The sequence below is a fragment of the Sinocyclocheilus grahami genome, unplaced genomic scaffold (assembly GCF_001515645.1).
Source record: "Sinocyclocheilus grahami isolate Dianchi unplaced genomic scaffold, SAMN03320097.WGS_v1.1 scaffold58.1, whole genome shotgun sequence".
Lineage (NCBI taxonomy): Eukaryota > Metazoa > Chordata > Actinopteri > Cypriniformes > Cyprinidae > Sinocyclocheilus > Sinocyclocheilus grahami.
Genome location: NW_015505237.1, coordinates 352,718 through 370,824, shown reverse-complemented (window position 1 = coordinate 370,824; position 18,107 = coordinate 352,718). Strand labels below are relative to the sequence as shown.

General features: G+C 36.6%; 1 protein-coding gene across 1 annotated transcript in view; it reads right to left on the bottom strand.

The window, feature by feature from the left end:
* The window catches only part of pag1 (phosphoprotein membrane anchor with glycosphingolipid microdomains 1), a 56,689-nt gene that overhangs the window by 37,091 nt on the left and 1,491 nt on the right, over positions 1 to 18,107 (bottom strand). The gene's annotated exons all lie outside the window — the stretch shown is intronic.

Sequence of the window (18,107 nt, the reverse complement as noted above, 5' to 3'; positions counted from 1 at the left end):
AGCACACAACGGACCTTTAATGGAGTTACGACACAGGGCATCAAAGCCGTGATATTATAATCACTAGTGATGGACTCCGGCTGCCAATGTAATACTCTCTCCCGTCTGTTCTGTCCTCAGAGGGACGTACTGTTCCATATGACAACCACTTTACCTCTCAGACACACTACACGGTAAATTAAGCTTCAAGTAAAACAGTTTGACTGAGCCTTGAATGGGTATTGCAACACAATGCACCTTGGTTGATTTGACAAGTGGGAATACGCTATCATTCAAAAGTTTGGGGTTCATTTTGAAGAAAATTAATACTTTTATTCAACAAGAATGCATTCAATTGATCAAAAGTGGCAGTAGAGACAGTTAGACAGTTACAAAAGAATTATATTTCAAATAAAGGCTGTTCTTTTGAAGTAGCAATTCAGCATATTAGAATGATTTCTGAAGGCTCGTGCGACACTGAAGACTGTGTAATGATGCTGAAAATTCAGCTTTGTCATCACAGTAATAAATTACAACATTAAAAAATCTAACCGATCACATGCACTAACTTTTGACGTTAGTGCATGTGATTACCTTTTCCAACAATTGAAGTAGGCATGTGGAAGTATACTGTATAGCCACAGCCCATTTCCATATTCCACATCTGTGTCCAATCACTGCAACAGCACTGATTCAGACAAACATGTATCATGCTACGGGTGGGCACCAATGCTCATTTCTTATTATTCTCCCATAACCCTTAGCTTTACGGCTGTCACAGCTGCCAGCTTTATCCTTAGTGGCGGTGAAAAGAAAACCTCAGAGAGACCAAATCAACACGTGGCCTGATCATTCCCATGCACATCACAGTTTCAAATATTTCCCTTTTCATGTTAATGTAAACTTGTCTGCTCAACTAAATGCTACAGTGGATATGGAAACTTCCTCTAGCCACAAAAAAGAGAAGATCGCTTTACAGTGCTTGCCAAATATTCTCAAATATATAACATTTCCAGCCTACAATAACATAATATTTCAAATGACAGTTTATTTAGGTAAAAATTTCCCAAATCCCTCCCGCCTTTGGCTGAAATTCTACACTTGGGCAATTTTTCTGGGAGACGAGTACTGTCGGGAATGCTAACTGTGGGATTTAAAGCCAATGGAGACTCTAAGTGCCCATCTGGCAGATGGCAGGCACCTCTCTGCCCACTCCACTGCTCTGCATTAAAATACAGAATGCTCGGGTCATGGCACCAAAAATGCTGCATCCTCCCAAAATCCCAGCACAGACAGGCTAAGTAATTAGAGAGATCAAAAGAAAAAGCTATAAATAAACAGACAATGGAACAAGCATGTTAGTATAAGACATTATCAGTCGATGAATCACACTCAAGTATTCTCGAAGTGCAAGTAAAAGAACTTTAAAGCATCTGAGTCACCTTGAAGCAGCGCATATTTATTTTACCATCCATATTGACAGGTAACAGTATTCACACAGTCCTCCCAAGCAAAACTGTGTTGCAGACAAGAAGGATAGGTGTTTTGGTGTTGAATTCAGCAAAAATATTGTGGAAATACACTTTATACTTATTTATCAACATAATGTACCAATATAAGCTATTATGAAGCAACGGCCAATCCTGGAGTGAACTCACCCATTATGTATCAGGCTTGATGCAAGTTAAACATGTCGTTTCTATTCAGTAAACCTGACAGATTTCAGATTATTTGAGCAGTTTATAGCCACATGTTGGGGTTTGGGTTCTATTTTAGCTAGATTATCATTTGGATGTAAATGTTTTGATATGCTTTCTGGACATTATTAAAGCAAATATTCAGTCAGGTATTGAGTAAATATTTAAAACAAATGGTAACACTTTAGAAAAGGGACTAATTCTCACTATCAACTAGTTGCTTATTAGCATGCTAATAACATAATGGCTGTTATTAGCACATATTCTGCAAAACCATATTCTACATCCTTAATCCTACCCAATATCCAAAATTTAACAACTACCTTACTAACTATTAATAAGCAGCAAATTAGTAGTTTACTGAGGCAAAGTCTCATAGTTCATAGTTAATGGTTTGTTAATAGCGAGAATTTGACCTTTAAATAAAGTGTGACCAAATAAATACATAAATAATATTACTTTTAATTTTTTTGGTATAAAGCTGCAGTTCAGTTATTTACCCGAAACGTCATCAGTGTGAAAGCACAAGGCCTAACTTCTGTTGCAGTCACATAGTTGCTTCACTTTCACGCTGCTTGAGTATGTGTGAAATGGCTTTAGCCTCGATTATTTCATGTGAAGATGGAGAACTGTGTGTGAAGTGAGGAGACAGAGCATGTGTAATGTGAGAGATATTAGCACCAGTCCAAACCATAAAGGCTCATTCACAGTTTTGGAGGGAAAATTAAGCATCTGTTTTGATGGTCTGTGCCTCTTTCTGGCCTCTCGGCACTCGCTGAGATTCGGTCACAAAGTCATTCTCCGGAACGTTCTGCAGCAATTATTTCTGCTCAGCGGCGGTTAAACGGCAGGAACACCTGGGGTGGAAGTTTGATGTCTTGGGGTATGTACATGTGTGTGATTTAGGGTTCTGTTGGCTCACAGTCCCTACCAATGACAAATGAGGGTCAGGATGGAAAAATGACATTTACAGCTTTTACAGGTCTCGCAGAAACCATGGCAGACAGGTTAGCTGAAGATTTACTTGCCTGTGTTCTTTAAGTACTTCTTCTTCACTTACAAACCACAAGTCTGCTTCTTATAGTACTGGCATCCTGCCTAGAAGGTGCTGGAGCGATGAAAAGAGATGCTCTCAAATGGCCAGTCACATATTTGGAGGAATGGAATTGAAAATGAGGGGGAATGAAAGAGAAACTCTTTAAGCCCCATTATCAGGAATAGGGATATGCCGGTATCAAATTTTCATCTTGCGATTAATTGCTAATGCTTTTATCACGGTATGCGGTATTATCACGGTATTGAAATTTATTTGCCACCACCTAACTTTTCTATTTGAAAAAAGTGTTGTCATAATACAGTATAACAGGTATAATAACTTTTTTCTTATAACAAAAATAACTGAACCACAGTTGCAACTTTTGATTTTAACAACGTGTTATTAAATATTAGAATTACCTAAGATTAATGAATGTTTAGAAGAATTTTTCATTGCCAGTTTATGTTAACTAATTAATTAACTAATGTCAACTAATGAAGCCCTAATGTAAAGTGTGACCGAACAATAAAGAATCAAAACACTTTCAAACAATATCTAGGGCATGTTGTAGTCCAGATTAAAATGTAGAAAAGTTTGAAAATAAATAGCCTATTAAGTCTAAATATTTAAGTATTAGGTGCTGTGATGAAGTAGCAGCTGCTTTTTTATGAGGTTTCCAGGGTAACGACTGCATTTCTGCTGTTCAGCGCCATCTGCTGTCAGAGAGTGAATGTGCGCTTTAATTCAGAGCGTCTCTCACACTTTCCGCCATGCGCTTCTCATCCGTGCATGTTTACATCAGAGAGCACGCGTCTGTGACCCAGCATACAGCGGTGTTGTGCATTGTGACCAGTTGATGGAAAAAGCATTCTTAAAATGCATTCAAAATTCTGAATAATTTGTAATAATCTCGGTATTTTAAAGATCCCACGATAACAATATCGTGCATATTCAGTATCGTGATATATCGTATTACCGAATACCGGCACATGTTTAATCAGGAATCTGTTGAAATCTGAGGGCTACTCAACATGAAATCAAAATGGACCCTAGTTACTTTCTTAATAGGAGTTCCTGGTCTTATTATGCACAATGCATCTGTGTATATTCTTCCAAGGGCCTATCTTTATCTTTGTAATGTAACAACTTGCTCTGTCTCTGAAATGCCACAGGCTACTTGTTAATGTGACCAATGCAGCTATTTATACAGCAAAAATGACTTTTTAATGAGTTTTTAATGGATCTTTTTTTCAGTAAATATCTCTAAAAATCCTTATGCTATTAAGATTCTTTCTCAAAGAAGAATGTATTTTTCATTTGATTATGCTTATGTGTCACGGAATGTAGTTTTAAGAGTTTTTAGGCGAGAATGTAGTTGTTTCTACTTCAAATATGAAATTTGCTTCGGTGTTTTCAGAGACGTGAGCTCCAGGGCATCAGCGGTCGTTCAGCGCTCATGAACCCACCAAGAGCTCCTCACCTCGGCCAGATCTTCTGGAATTTTCCGCTGGCTCTGATGTCTCTGGTTAAACATGAGATATAATTTGTTTTGGGTAATTCTAACGGGCAGTCTTTGGTCTCATTAATCTATTATTTGTTCAACGGACATTCAAACCAAAGTTTTATTGTGAATATGAGATCATTTGAGCTGAAGGAATGCTGATTCAGGAAATCGCACTCGCTCAGTCCATCTCTCTCATAATTCTTTCCTCTACATAAAACAGTGAGCTTTTAATACAGTAATATAATAAGCTTTCAATGAAGCAACTTGGTGTTCCTTCGTTACTTGTTATAAAGTGACGTTTTTGAATTAGTAACAGAGGCTTGGGCTCAGCTGTTAAACTGTCATCTTGAGATCTGAATCCGTGGTGGAAGGAAGTAGTTCTGCACAAAGGAGGGTTTTTAAAGACACTCCGTTGTTGTTTCTTATGTATTTTACACTTGTGCTGCTGTTGTATAAATGCAATATCACACTCATATCTGTGCAATATGGATGTATATCGGCACGGCTGTGATTACCTTTATCTTATTTCAAGGATTTAAAAAAAAATTTTAATAGAAAATAAGACTTTTTAAAAATGTATTTATTTTTCAGTAGGCATTGTTTTACGCTGCTATTTTAGGCAATGTAGGCTTTCTAAAATCTTGTCAGTAGTTAAGACAAATTACTAAAGAATTGAAAAAGGTTTGTTAAAGGGTCAAAATGTGAGTCCAGCTGTGTTTCAGGAGGGAGGTAGTTCAACACAATTCACTCCACACTCACATTTAGAGGGACTCCATTCTGACATGCCACTTTCAAAAATCCACTCAATTCCTGATAAATAATTTTTTTCTCACTAAAAAAACCTGTTTCACTCTGAGATGTGATTACATGTAAGGAAAGTTACATGTAGGTTGTGTTGTCTTAAATTGTGGTCAGTCCACACAACTTTTGCTTAAAAAACATACTTGACACTATGCTGGTCAGCCCACTTTTAATGCATTAATGCATTATGCAAGAAAACCAGCAATGATGTTGTTGAGAGAAGTGATGGATAAAGCCATCAAAATAATTTAAAGCAGGGATCAGATGAAAGTTGTGTAAGACACAGCATGTATCTTACTAAATAACCTTCAGGTCTCTCTCAGTCATCCCCTGGTGTGTGATTATCTTTGGGATTTCCCCTCCGTCCATCCTGAATCACCCTCAGCACAACAGTCCGCATCTTTTTTACTTGCTCTTGATGTCTTCCTGCTACCACTATTTGTTTTCCATTCGCTGCTACATATTCAAAAAAAGCCCTGAGTCACACACTTCCACACCCTGCATTCTTCCTTTCTCTGCCTCTAAATGTTTTTTTAATTACCTGTCAAATATCAAACTTTACATGTGGTATTGTGTATTTTATAAAGCCCAGCAACATCCTGATTTGAAGTTCTCATTATATTAGGACAAACAGTTCTCAGGTTTTCTTCTGCTTTTTTGGTCTCAGTGAATTTTATTGTGGCTTGGTCATAGGATGCCACTAATAAAAGTGTTTACTGAGTCTGGTGTGGAAAATCCTGACTGGCCTGCATTAAACCCAGACCTGAACCTCTAAGATCAAAAGTCAGACATTTAAATATGAGCTCGATGATTTTTCATAAAATAATCTGAGATATATGCTACCCACATGAAGTTTACATTGTACATTTTATTTTTAACAAATATTTTGTATTATTTTCCAGTTAAAATATAAAAAAATCTGTCTTTAATAAACTGAAGGAGTATTTCATCTCATGTCATTGGCAATTTGACAAAATACACTTATATTATATGCACATTTTAAAAAGACTTTTGCAATTATCTGTGAACTTTACTAGCAATTTCTGAGTGAAAATTATTTCACCAAGGGAATTTTAAAATAAATATCTGAGACCAAGTTGATTTAAATTTAAATGTTAAATCAAATTGAGAATTCCAATTCTGGTTTATTTTTCTGATAATTTTCCTCTGGGAACAACTGCTCAATTTTGAGATCAAAATCTGGACAATCTTGATGATATTGTAAGACTTTAAACATTAATCAACAAACAAAAACATTTATCTATTTATACATTTACACATTTATACATATACATTTTATTTGAAGTAAATTTATATTGTTTTGAGAAGGTGTAGATTTTTATACTGCAAAACAAGACAAAAAATACTGAATTTTGATAGGATGCTATTCAAGTTTTACCAAACCATTCTGTATCTAAACTTTGGCTTCTTCTAAATGATCATCTTCAAGCTTAAAACAGTAAAGTGTGAGAAATCGGTTGAATCAAAAATTCAGTGCTGGAGTTTTCCTGCAGTGAAACTCTCAAACTGCATTTTATAGCATCTCTGACACAATGATTAAAGATAACAGCCAGACAGACCACAGCAACTAGTCTTAAAAGAGTCTGGTCTGATAAAAGATGCCTTATTATTTCAAATCCGGCAACATGAGCAGGGCAACTGCAGCTTTATGTATTTATGAGAGAGGGCTGTTCCATTAAGCCAATCGCTGACAAACACTGGTATCATTTGGACAGATTATCCTGCCATACAAGCATATGGGACCCAGAGAGAGATTAATTCAAGTGCGTCATAGAGTATTACTCATTCATATAATCACACTGGTATGAATTTGCATAATCCTCAGCACTATTCCTTTAGCATGACCAGTAATTATTTTGGTGAGCAGACACTATGAAGGCATCAAAAACGGAGGCCATTATCATTGTAATAATGTCTGTAGACCAACGCCTGTCACACTAATCAGCACTAGCACAAAAAAACACAATGAAGGACCCTTTTCTCTGGAGGGCAGCCCTCTGTTCACAAACCTTGGACATTCCTAGAAACCTCAAGACTGAAAAGTGGGTCTGGGAACATGCTTCAGATAATAATACAACTCTTTAAAAAAGCATTCCTTCAGTTCGTAGCCAAACCAATGCATGACAGTGCTGTCAGTCACATGATCTTTCAAAGGGGGGTCTTATGCCAAAGCCTGATTCACAATAGAGCCCCAAGCTATTGTCCGATACTAAGCACAGCACATTTCCATATTGTCTCAGCCTGGCAAGCCACCAGCCGCTGGTTTTCCCACTGCTTACAAACACTTTCTTTGAATAGAGTTAATATCCTACTTGCTTTGACGGAAAACAACCCCAGAGATGGGCACAGTGGCAAGAAATAATGGAATAACATGGGTAATGGCCCTAATCACATCATTTTACCATGATGTTGTGCTCCCATTACTGATTTGCGTTGACATACACTGCTGAAAGCAAAGAGATGAGGGAAATGCAATGATGTGGCCTATTCATATTACAGGACCATTATCAGGGCAAGTGACGTTATTGTGCTGTCCGGTTTCATCCTTAAGGATTCAGGCAAAACAGAACTAGACAGAAATTTCAGGCATCACTGACACGTTACCAGTCAATAAAAAGCATAATTATGCCTCATTTTGTCTAAATTATAAACTTGCATCACATGCATCCTTTCTTAAAAAGGGAATTCCAGAATACACCGCAATGGTGGACAGATAGTAAAGATACTTGGGTGATTGTTTTGTGCTTAATAGCGTATCGCTAAAGTCTTCTAAAGTCAGTTCACTCTGCGGCCATCTTGGTGACACTCTCAGACTGATCATTTCTATGTAGGTAACAGACATACACCTGCAGTATTGTTTAAAAGTTTAGGGTTGGCAAAAATGTGCTAATGTTTTTGAAAGAATCTCTTATGCCCACCAAGACTGCATCAAAAATACAGTAAAATAAAACAATAAGCCCCAAGAAGGCGTGGTTTACAGTGAATTTATAACAGCTAAGGGGCGTTGTTAGGCACGACGCGAAGCGGAGCTAAAGTGCAGCTAAAACACTGTTGTAAATAGCTGTTATAAATTCACTGTAAACCATGGCTTCACAAGGCTTACTGCTTTTATAAAACGGTTATTCCATATACGTAGTAAGGCTTTACAAAATAAAACAGAATGAAAACATCAAAGTAGGCACACCACAGCTCCAGAGATAAAGAAGTATTTAATTATGTTCTCACCACAGGTGACGTTTTGAGCTTAAACGCAAGAGCGTTTTTTTGGCCTAATTGATGTGCGCTCTTGGACTGTTTTTTGTTTACAAAATAAAACAGAGCAAATAAAGTGTAATGATATTAATAAAAACAGTATTCTTCCACCCAACAATGTAGTTCCTCAGAAAAAGTTGTGGTTACGATAAAGTGGTTGCCAAGCAACACAAAAAGTAAACAAAGGTTTATGTTTGTAGAGTAATTTACAATAGCTTTGAACGTGGCTCAGCCAATCAGAATTAAGGACCGGAACTATCTGTTTTAAAAACGGTAATATCCTGTTTCACATGATCCTTCAGAAATCATTGTAATATCCTGATGTGATGCTCAAAAACATTTCTTATTATTGTCAATGCTGAAAATAGTTGTGCTGCTTAATATTTTTTTGTGAAAACCATGCTACATTTTTTCAGGATTCTTTGATTAACAAGGAGTAAAAGAACAGCATTTATTTATTATAAATGTCTATACTGTCACTTTTAAACAATTTAATGCATACTTGCCTTTTTTCTCAAAAAAAAACTGAACCCAAACTTTTGAATTGTAGTTTACTTGAATAAGGAAAAAGCAAATTCACATAATCGATTTGTCAATTTAAAATATTTCAAATTACCCAAAAAAAGAATAATAATAACATAAAATAAAACATAAAAAATAAAACCAAATATTTTACCATAAATATTTCTTCTTTCCCCTCCAAATTGTAAAAAAAAAAAATGGTTCAGCCACTGTGAAAAGGATTAAAAGGTATTTGGTCTTTTAAATAAAAGGTGGAACCTCTGCTTAATGCGCTAATGCCAAATTCTACTGTAATAAACTATGAGCAATACAGCTGAGGAGCAATGTTTGTGTCATAACACTGAGCCAAGATTTAAAAACTTCCTGTCTGTGCAGAGCTTTCCAAATCAGTCACCTATGAGGTTGTGTTTCAGTTAGGAAGCTGCAAACGTAGACAAAATGTAGTCCGCACTAGGCTTTAGAACAGAGCTACTGTCTATGACTACGTTTACATGGACATCAGTAATCTAATTATTTACCTTATTCTAAATAAGCCAATATTATGATTATGGTGTTTACATGAATTGCTTTTAGAATATTCCTTTCATGTTCGTGTTTTACATGTTATAGTACATAGTTCGATTAATGGCAGACATCATTACGTCCTCACGTGACGCCATCCAACGTCCCCTCCGGAATTTCACGTTTCATTTTTAATTTTATGAAAGCTTCAAGTGCAGTTAATTATTTGTACGTGCATTCAGACGATGGCGGTGTTGAAGCTCTTATTTGCCGTCAAATGGTTGAGCACTGCCGTGTGTGTATCCTGTCGCAAAATGCAGCGAAAAGTCCTACACAACGGTAATAATGTGATTAAGGTGTGTACATGTCTTTAATGCACTTCAATAATGTGACTAAAATAGGAATACTCCACATGTCTTAATTCGATTAGTGTTTACTTCGATTATGACTTTAGCCGGATTAAGGTAATCAAAAATCTCTGTTTACATGGTAGATTCTTAATCAGAGTATTGTCTTAATCATATTAAGTATTGCTGTATCGGAGTATTGTTGTCCATGTAAACGTAGTCTATGACAACAAGTAAAACAAAACCGATGCGCATACAGACTTCACACTTACGACCACTATCTTCTGCAATGAACCATGGCTCTAACTCATACACATCTATTCTATTTTGTTTATCGTGTTCTGATCACACACGAACACAAACATCTCACAGTCACACTGACCACTGGAGAATACTTGTAGTTTCACTTCTACAAGTCATTTAAGAAATACTAAACAGCTCAACTACTCATACTGCCCAGTGCAACCTTGATGCATCAATTCCAGCAAAGGTATTCGCCCAGCCCACCGCACTATTGCCAAACTCTCATTCACTTCCTGTTCTCGAAACTACTGCTGATCCAATGTCGCTCCAAGCTAAAGTGCCCAGTCATAAAAACACACAGTAGTTCTTTGAAGTTGTTTGTGCACAGAGGTGGCTAGAGCAGCTCTCTGTTAGCTAGCCATTGTTTTTCAAGGCCTTTTATTAACATGCCCTCTGTTGATAATGGCACATTTCCGAAAGGAAGAGAAAAGGGGAGGGCCAGTCAATAAGAAAAGTCTAGTCGGCATGGAGGTTATTACAATATAACATTTCAGATATGGTCTCCCCCATTCCCTCCACCCATGCAGGATGGCGGCCACAGATCACAGCGATCAGGAAGTTTACATCCCCTGTGACAAAGAAGTGAACTGAGCACAAATCGTGCAAATAAGGTTGCCAGCCCTCATGTGTGATACAAAACTGACAGTATTTAAAAATAACTGTGTTAACATCTATACAGGACATGGTTTGTCCCATGTTTTGGCATCTTATAGCCAAATATATGAGCGAGCTTCAGTATTTATCACACTTGATTTGTTTTTGCTCACTGTCATACAAAAAATGTCGTCACAATACTGGAATTTCTAACTTTGATACAATATCTTGAAAAAAAATTGCGCTATTCAGTATTATTTTCGATACCACAGAGAAAAAATACCTTTAACTTTTACCTTTAACTTTAAGAGCACAAACTTTGAACAGTATCTAAGACCATTTACCTTTGACTATATTCAAAGTATTTCCTTATTAACTCATTCTCTGCTTTCTGAGGTTCCTCAGGCCTGATAGCTCTGAGGAGATTATATAAAATAATAATAATACATATTTCATAATAATATTAATTTCTTTGCAGTAGTAAAATTACTTTTAAAAGTACTTCACTTGCGAGTGTTAAACTCTTGAGGTTTTATTTTGGTGGAAAACTACAGGAAGACAGGTTTAAAAGTGCTTTTCAGTACAAATCTCATGAAATGATTTGTGAAAATAAAGTGTAACTGGTGCATGCTGCACACTCTGTATCTCTGCGCATGTAGTGGAGTTCACAGAATTCACTGTGAACCAATGTTTTAATTTAGTTTAGTTGCAGAAAAATAAACTATATGCAATAAAATAAAATAAAAATACAATCCATATACTATGCAGGGAGAGGCGGAAAACCCAAAAGAGCTTATTTAGAGCCTCCACCTAAACAATAATGAAAACAAAAACAACCTATGAAATTAAGGAAAGAGCTAAATTACAATAACAAATATAAATGTAAATGTGAATCCAAGCTGCTCTGAAACACTGAAAACACTGGATCAAGAGCTGCTCGCGTGTAAATGATCGCAGTGCCACTCTTCACTGTGTGTGTCAACAGAAAGCGTGAAAAAGAGAGCAAGAAAGTGTAGCTGCTACTGGTGTATCAACACTTCAGAAAATGACTATTTAAACAGTTTCAAATATTCATTAATATGCATCGAAAAAAGACAACACTACAACTGTCAGAGTTAATTAGAAAAACATTTGTGTTGTTGAGCCACTTAAAGAAATGTAATTATAATTTGTATAAGATAGGCCATAAATGGTTTACTTAATTATCAAATGGCGTACATCACAAAAATTGATTTTTCTCTGCTGATGCTAGCAACCCTACTCACAAACCTCACTCGATAAATGAGCGTGAATGGCTTGTCATTGCAGTTTTCCTTCATTCATGTTTCTGCCATTGCAGCAGCACATCAGAAACCTGACTTCACACATTTCTCTTCAACAACACAAACACTGTTTGCTTGCGGCCAGTGAGTAAATATGCCTCCCCTCATTTCTTCTGAAGATGACTAAACAGAGAAGCATTTGTATGGCTCGGTCATAAGCCACAGCCCGCAGGACAGACGCTGTAATCTTTTGATAACAGTGTCCACATGACCATCACACCTGAAATGAAATCAGAAGCAGAAGGGGGAGAAAAACATGCACACCATAATTTTTCATTTCTCATAAACAGATTGGCTTCATTGTGAAACTGCAGTGTTCAGCTCGATCTGTACGGCTGAATGGTTAGAGGCAGAGAGGCTGAAACCCCTCTGTGTGCCATATAAACCCATGGGCAGCATGCCAAACTAACCCCGCTCAACAGCTCTTCAGACATCCCCACAGACCCAACATTCAGTTGAAAACGCTCTCCGTGAAATCAATCATAAACAGGAAGGTAGACACTGCCTAAAACCATTGCAAGAACATAATTGAATGACAATCTATAAACGGTAGTACTACATGAGCATCACAGTGGGCTGATCCTTTAGTACACAGAAGGAAAAAAAACTCAGTTGCAAATGTGTAATTTTAACTAAAGGATGTCATATGAACAAGTAGTCAGTAAAACTACTGATTTAAGTATCACAAACCTTACATAAACAAAGCTTGCTTAATTTCAAGATGATTATAGGTTACAGCTCAGTAGGAATGTTAAATGCTGATTCAGTAAAGGATTCGTCAGACTGAGTTTGAGCCTTTTTTAACTATTCAATATAAGAACAAGACTTTTGAATCAGACACTTGTTGCACTGTATGTTTTTGTAAAGTAAACAGAAGTATGTGATTTCTTGCCATTATTTTGAAGTACATGGTCTTTTTTAATCTCCTGCACTTGCATTCACAACTTTTGTAAAATAGGGTTTATTTAGCCATGATGTTGTACATTTAGCAGTGGTGACACAGATTCAGTGGTTTTCAAAATGACACAGATTCATTTTTGTCATACTACAGTTAAGTTTATAGTCCTTAAACCCAGAAGACAATTAGCATTTCCTGTTTTACAGTACAACATTATAATCATTCCCAAAACATAAATTTTAAATCATTATGTACCCTATACATACTCTAATTGTTATTTTCTACAGAAGGACTACAACTACCACAAGTTTGTGAATTGATATATTTGATAAAACAGACAACCGTTGTAGTTCTTTTGTAGAAACTTGTCAGCAACTTACATTTTAAAGCACACAACGGTTTTGAAACAATGTCTGATGTATGATTGTGTGTAATTTATGATGCAGAACAAAATGTGTAAGTAACATTAACCACAACTCCTATTTTACTTATATGAACCCGAGAACACTATTCTAAAAAACACATAAGAAATTCACCAAGGGAATCTTACAAATTGATTTTCCCAAAGTGTTATTATTTATAAAATATGATGTCGTACAGTATACCTCTTGAATGGTTCCTGTTTGTTTATATTGCCTATATTATATTACATCTTGTGAATACAAAATGTTAATCATAACAACAAGCATATAATCCATGATTGCCTGTGGCTTTGTAATACAGCTGACTGAAGTCATGAGTGGTTGTGACATTATTCTAATAGTCCAGTTATCTGCAGCATGACCACCCACTAGGGGACCGAGACAAATGACACGCAGGGTGAGCTTGATATGGCACATTATGCACGCTCTCCAGAAGCCTTTGATTTCCCAGCACCACTCTGATAATTTGGTTTAATTAAATTTGCTCTGTTTACGTGAAAGAGTCAGACACTTCCTCAGCAGGAAGCAATTTCTATTTGAGCGGCATGGAGCGAGTGAGTGCAGTCAACAAAACAACAATCAAACGTACCTCCCTGTTATCCTGAGAAAATTGCAATTGCCCCCTCGTTCGATAACAGAATCCAACAAGATCAGACAAGCCCTGTTGTGTCTGAGACTGGCCAAACATGTCTGATGGTAGTTACCGCTGTCAGCTTCACGTAAACAGATCGAAGTGGAGAATCGACATTCCTGAGTTACAACTTATCGACACAACATGCAAGGGAAATTGGCCAAATCCATTTGGTGATTCAGGAGTGAAACAACTGACTGCAGCGGCTTCCCATAATTTAATGTTTTATGTGTCATTAATGAGTTTTAGATTGGTGTGTCATGCAGACACTGCAGTTCTTCTCATGGAAAAATATGCAACGTCTCTCTAGTAGTAATGTGTCTTACACACCTACAAAGTTACATTGGCCTTATATTTCACTTGCTATTTCACGATCCAGAAAATAAAATTATATCTAGACAACATTGCACTCCAATATTACATGATAAACAGCAATAAATATCACTTATCCCACTTGAGTTTTGGGTCAATTAAAACATGTTCAATAAATGTTTCACTATATTAAGCCAGTTAGGTTTGCTGTGCAGGGTGATTCTTCAATTAGAAGCACTTTTGACTTTAAATCTAGAAAAAAAAACTACTTTTCAGAACACGTGTCCTGAAATAAAGATCTGATTCCACAGTATTACAAATTATACTACAAATCTGTGATTGTAATGAAAACGACGTGATATTAATGACATTTTTCAGTTTTGTAGAAAAAGCAAACAAGTTTAATTTGAAATGTGCATAATTAAAAAGAATTTGAAGTAAAACACTAACCGTTTTGGTAATCTAATAAAGCTACTCTGAGATCATGATGTAAAAATCTTAAAAGCAATGATATTTCACATGGTCGAACCGTCACTCTGCTGCCCTCATCACTTCTCATTTCCTATCAGAACTAAATATAAGTGTTTTGGAGAAACTCAGTAGTTCTCTAAAATGCTTGCCATGATGGTAAGCAACAGCAGTTTTGGTACTGTGATTATTCACAATAAAAAAAGTTCAGAAAATGAAAGTACAACATTTCTTTTACACACGTTTTAGAAAATATAAAATGGAAGCTAAACCCTTTCAACACTCTTAAAAGTGATTAAAATAACACACAAAATAACTGAAATCCATTTAAAACTAGAATGATCATTTTTTTAAATACTCATAGTGCACAAGAAAGTTCCCCTTAATGAAGAATAACCCAGTTAATGTGAAAGTGAACTCATCCTTCTGTGTTTCAGCATTACTATGGGGGCATGCAAAACTGTTTCATCAAAACATTTCATCAAGGATATCTTGAAACTCGAGGAATCATTTCAGCTCCTGTTGGTATGCTGTTCTCAGAAACATTATAATCAGGAAGCTGAAGATAGTTTTTGAATAAGCCTTTATCATTTGCATAGTTGTGTGTACAGTTGAGTCAAAGCAACTTTAGTATTACATAACATTTGTCTGCAATGATGATTTTGCCATGAGCTTTTTACAGCCCTGACAAAATCTGTTTGACAGCAGACAACATTAACCAACAGCTCTCTCATGATATATGAATGAACAAAACATCTGTTATTTTGGGAGAATTTCAAAGTGTTTCAGTCTGCAAACATTTTCTCGATACTTTTATGTGCGAAACGCTGAATTCTAGTGCTTCCTGTTTCCTTGACTACAAATATACTTGGGTCACTGACATTCCCATCACTGACCTACCTGCACAAGTATGTTCTCTACAATCACTGAATCAAAGCAGCTCAGATGTTTGCATCCTGGTTGTCTGTTACTTAATGATCATTAGCAGAACAACTGGTTTGATTCAATTTACTCACACTGAACATCACATCTCATCTCCTGTGTATCTTAGCAACGAGCGCAGAACAGTAACATTAAAGGAATAGTTCACCCAAAAATGAACATTTGCTGAAGATTTACTCATCTTCAGGCCATCTAAGATGTAGATGAGTTTATTTCTTCATCAGAACAGATTTGGAGAAATTTAGCATTACATCACTTGCTCACCAATGGATCCTCTGCAGTGAATGGGTGCCGTCAGAATGAGAGACCAATCATCTGATAAAAAACATCACAAGAATCCACAAGTAACCCACACGACTCCAGTCCATCAATTAACATCTTGTGAAGTGAAAAGCTGCATGTTTTTTATGTATTCATCATTAAGGCGTTTTAACTTTAAATGCTCACTTCTGGCCAAAATACTCCATGATAACGCTTCCTCCAGTGAAAATGTTAATCCCCTGTTGTCTTCTCACATCAAAATCCACCCACATATTTTTTTAGAACTGTTTTGGACTGTTTTCGCTTGTATTATTTCTCTTCTGATTCAAATGAGACAACTTTCTCACTGGAGAAAGCAATATTATGGATAGAGGATTCATATTATAGATGGAAACAGCAGTTTGAAGTTGTAAATGTTTTAATGATGGATTTGTTTCTTACACATACATTAACTGGACTGGAGTTGTGTGGATTACTTGTGGATTATTGCAATGTTTTTATCAGCTGTTTGGACTCTCATTCTGACGGCACCCATTCACTGCAGAGGATCCATTGGTGATGCTACATTTCTCCAGATCTGTTCAGATGAAGAAACAAACTCATCTACATCTTGGATGATGAGAGAGTACATTTTTAGCAAATATTAATTTTTAGGTGAACAATTCCTTTAAGCCCAATGATAATGTACAGAATATCCATTTACGCATTGGGGATTATATTCCATTAGGTCACGGTATCCCCATTGTATCCCAAAAGCCCCAATTGACAGGATTTAGCACAACCCCCTACAGAACGGAGCCACAGCTGTAGAAACATCCATGAATCCAATCAAATATTTCTCAATAGTAAAAACAGCTTCAGACTTCACAGCTCAAACTAGTTCCGTTTCATTTAAGATTCAAACCCTTTGAGGGAAACTTCACTCTCTTTTACGCCCACCTTTTCTTTTGACATTTATGAGCAAAACTCCATGAAGCACCAGAGCCATGCTAACCAAATTCAAAAGCCTTTTTTCCACTTGTGCTCATTTGCACTGGTTTTGAGAAACAGCTCCAAGGCCAAGAGTCCAAAGTTCCAACAATAAAAATGTTTCTGACATTGCTTTGTTGTGCCAAGGCATGCAATCTGAATTCTGCTATACAATAATCAGTCTGGGGAACCTCCAGTGTAAAGGACAGGAGCAGACAGAGAGTAAAACCTGCCACTGCTGCAGAGCTGAGAGTGCCAGCAGTGGAACGGAGCCTGAAGCTACGCTCAGCCAACCAGGAAAACACTATCTGTCTAATAAACATGTGAGGCAGGGCTTCTGTCCCGAGTGTTTGACCTCAATCCAACTGTTTTTGTGTCTAGGTGCCTCTGAGATGCTGGGAAACCGATGGATTTAAACAATACATTATGATCCTATACTTAAACCTGCTACGCTGTCTGCATTCATAGCTGTCATGCCGCTTTTATGTCGCAATGGGCTTTATTTTGTGCTGAGAGGGTACATTTACAGTGCATTGATATTTACAGACTTGCTGGCTTGCAGATAACCATCTGTCAGATAATCGATGTAATGATGAGTTATGTGTGATATGTGTTTAGGCTTTGTCATCTCGTGGGCATTACCTTTGGCACTATTCTGACCAGGAAATGGTTAAAGATCAGTTGTATAAAGTGAGCATGCGGAAAAAAGATCTCTCTATTTGTTTAAGATAAAGTGGAAGAAGACTAAAATGTCCAGTGCTTGTCTCCATAGCAATATATTCATATATGTTTGACATTTTATTTACACAAGTTACTTATTACTTATTACACAAATCAAAAGTCTTCATCTGCTTTTTGATTAAATCATAAATGTATAAATACAGTATGACGTGATGCTCATTTGCAGGGCCATCCTTAGCTGATGCGGGGCCCAGTGCGAGGTAGGGAGCGGGTATATTATATTATATATATATATATACGGCATGGGCATTACCTTTGGCACTATTCTGACCAGGAAATGGTTAAAGATCAGTTGTATAAAGTGAGCATGCGGAAAAAAGATCTCTCTATTTGTTTAAGATAAAGTGGAAGAAGACTAAAATGTCCAGTGCTTGTCTCCATTGCAATATATTCATATATGTTTGACATTTTATTTACACAAGTTACTTATTACTTATTACACAAATCAAAAGTCTTCATCTGCCTTTTGATTAAATCATAAATGTATAAATACAGTATGACGTGATGCTCATTTGCAGGGCCATCCTTAGCTGATGCGGGGCCCAGTGCGAGGTAGGGAGCGGGTATATTATATTATATATATA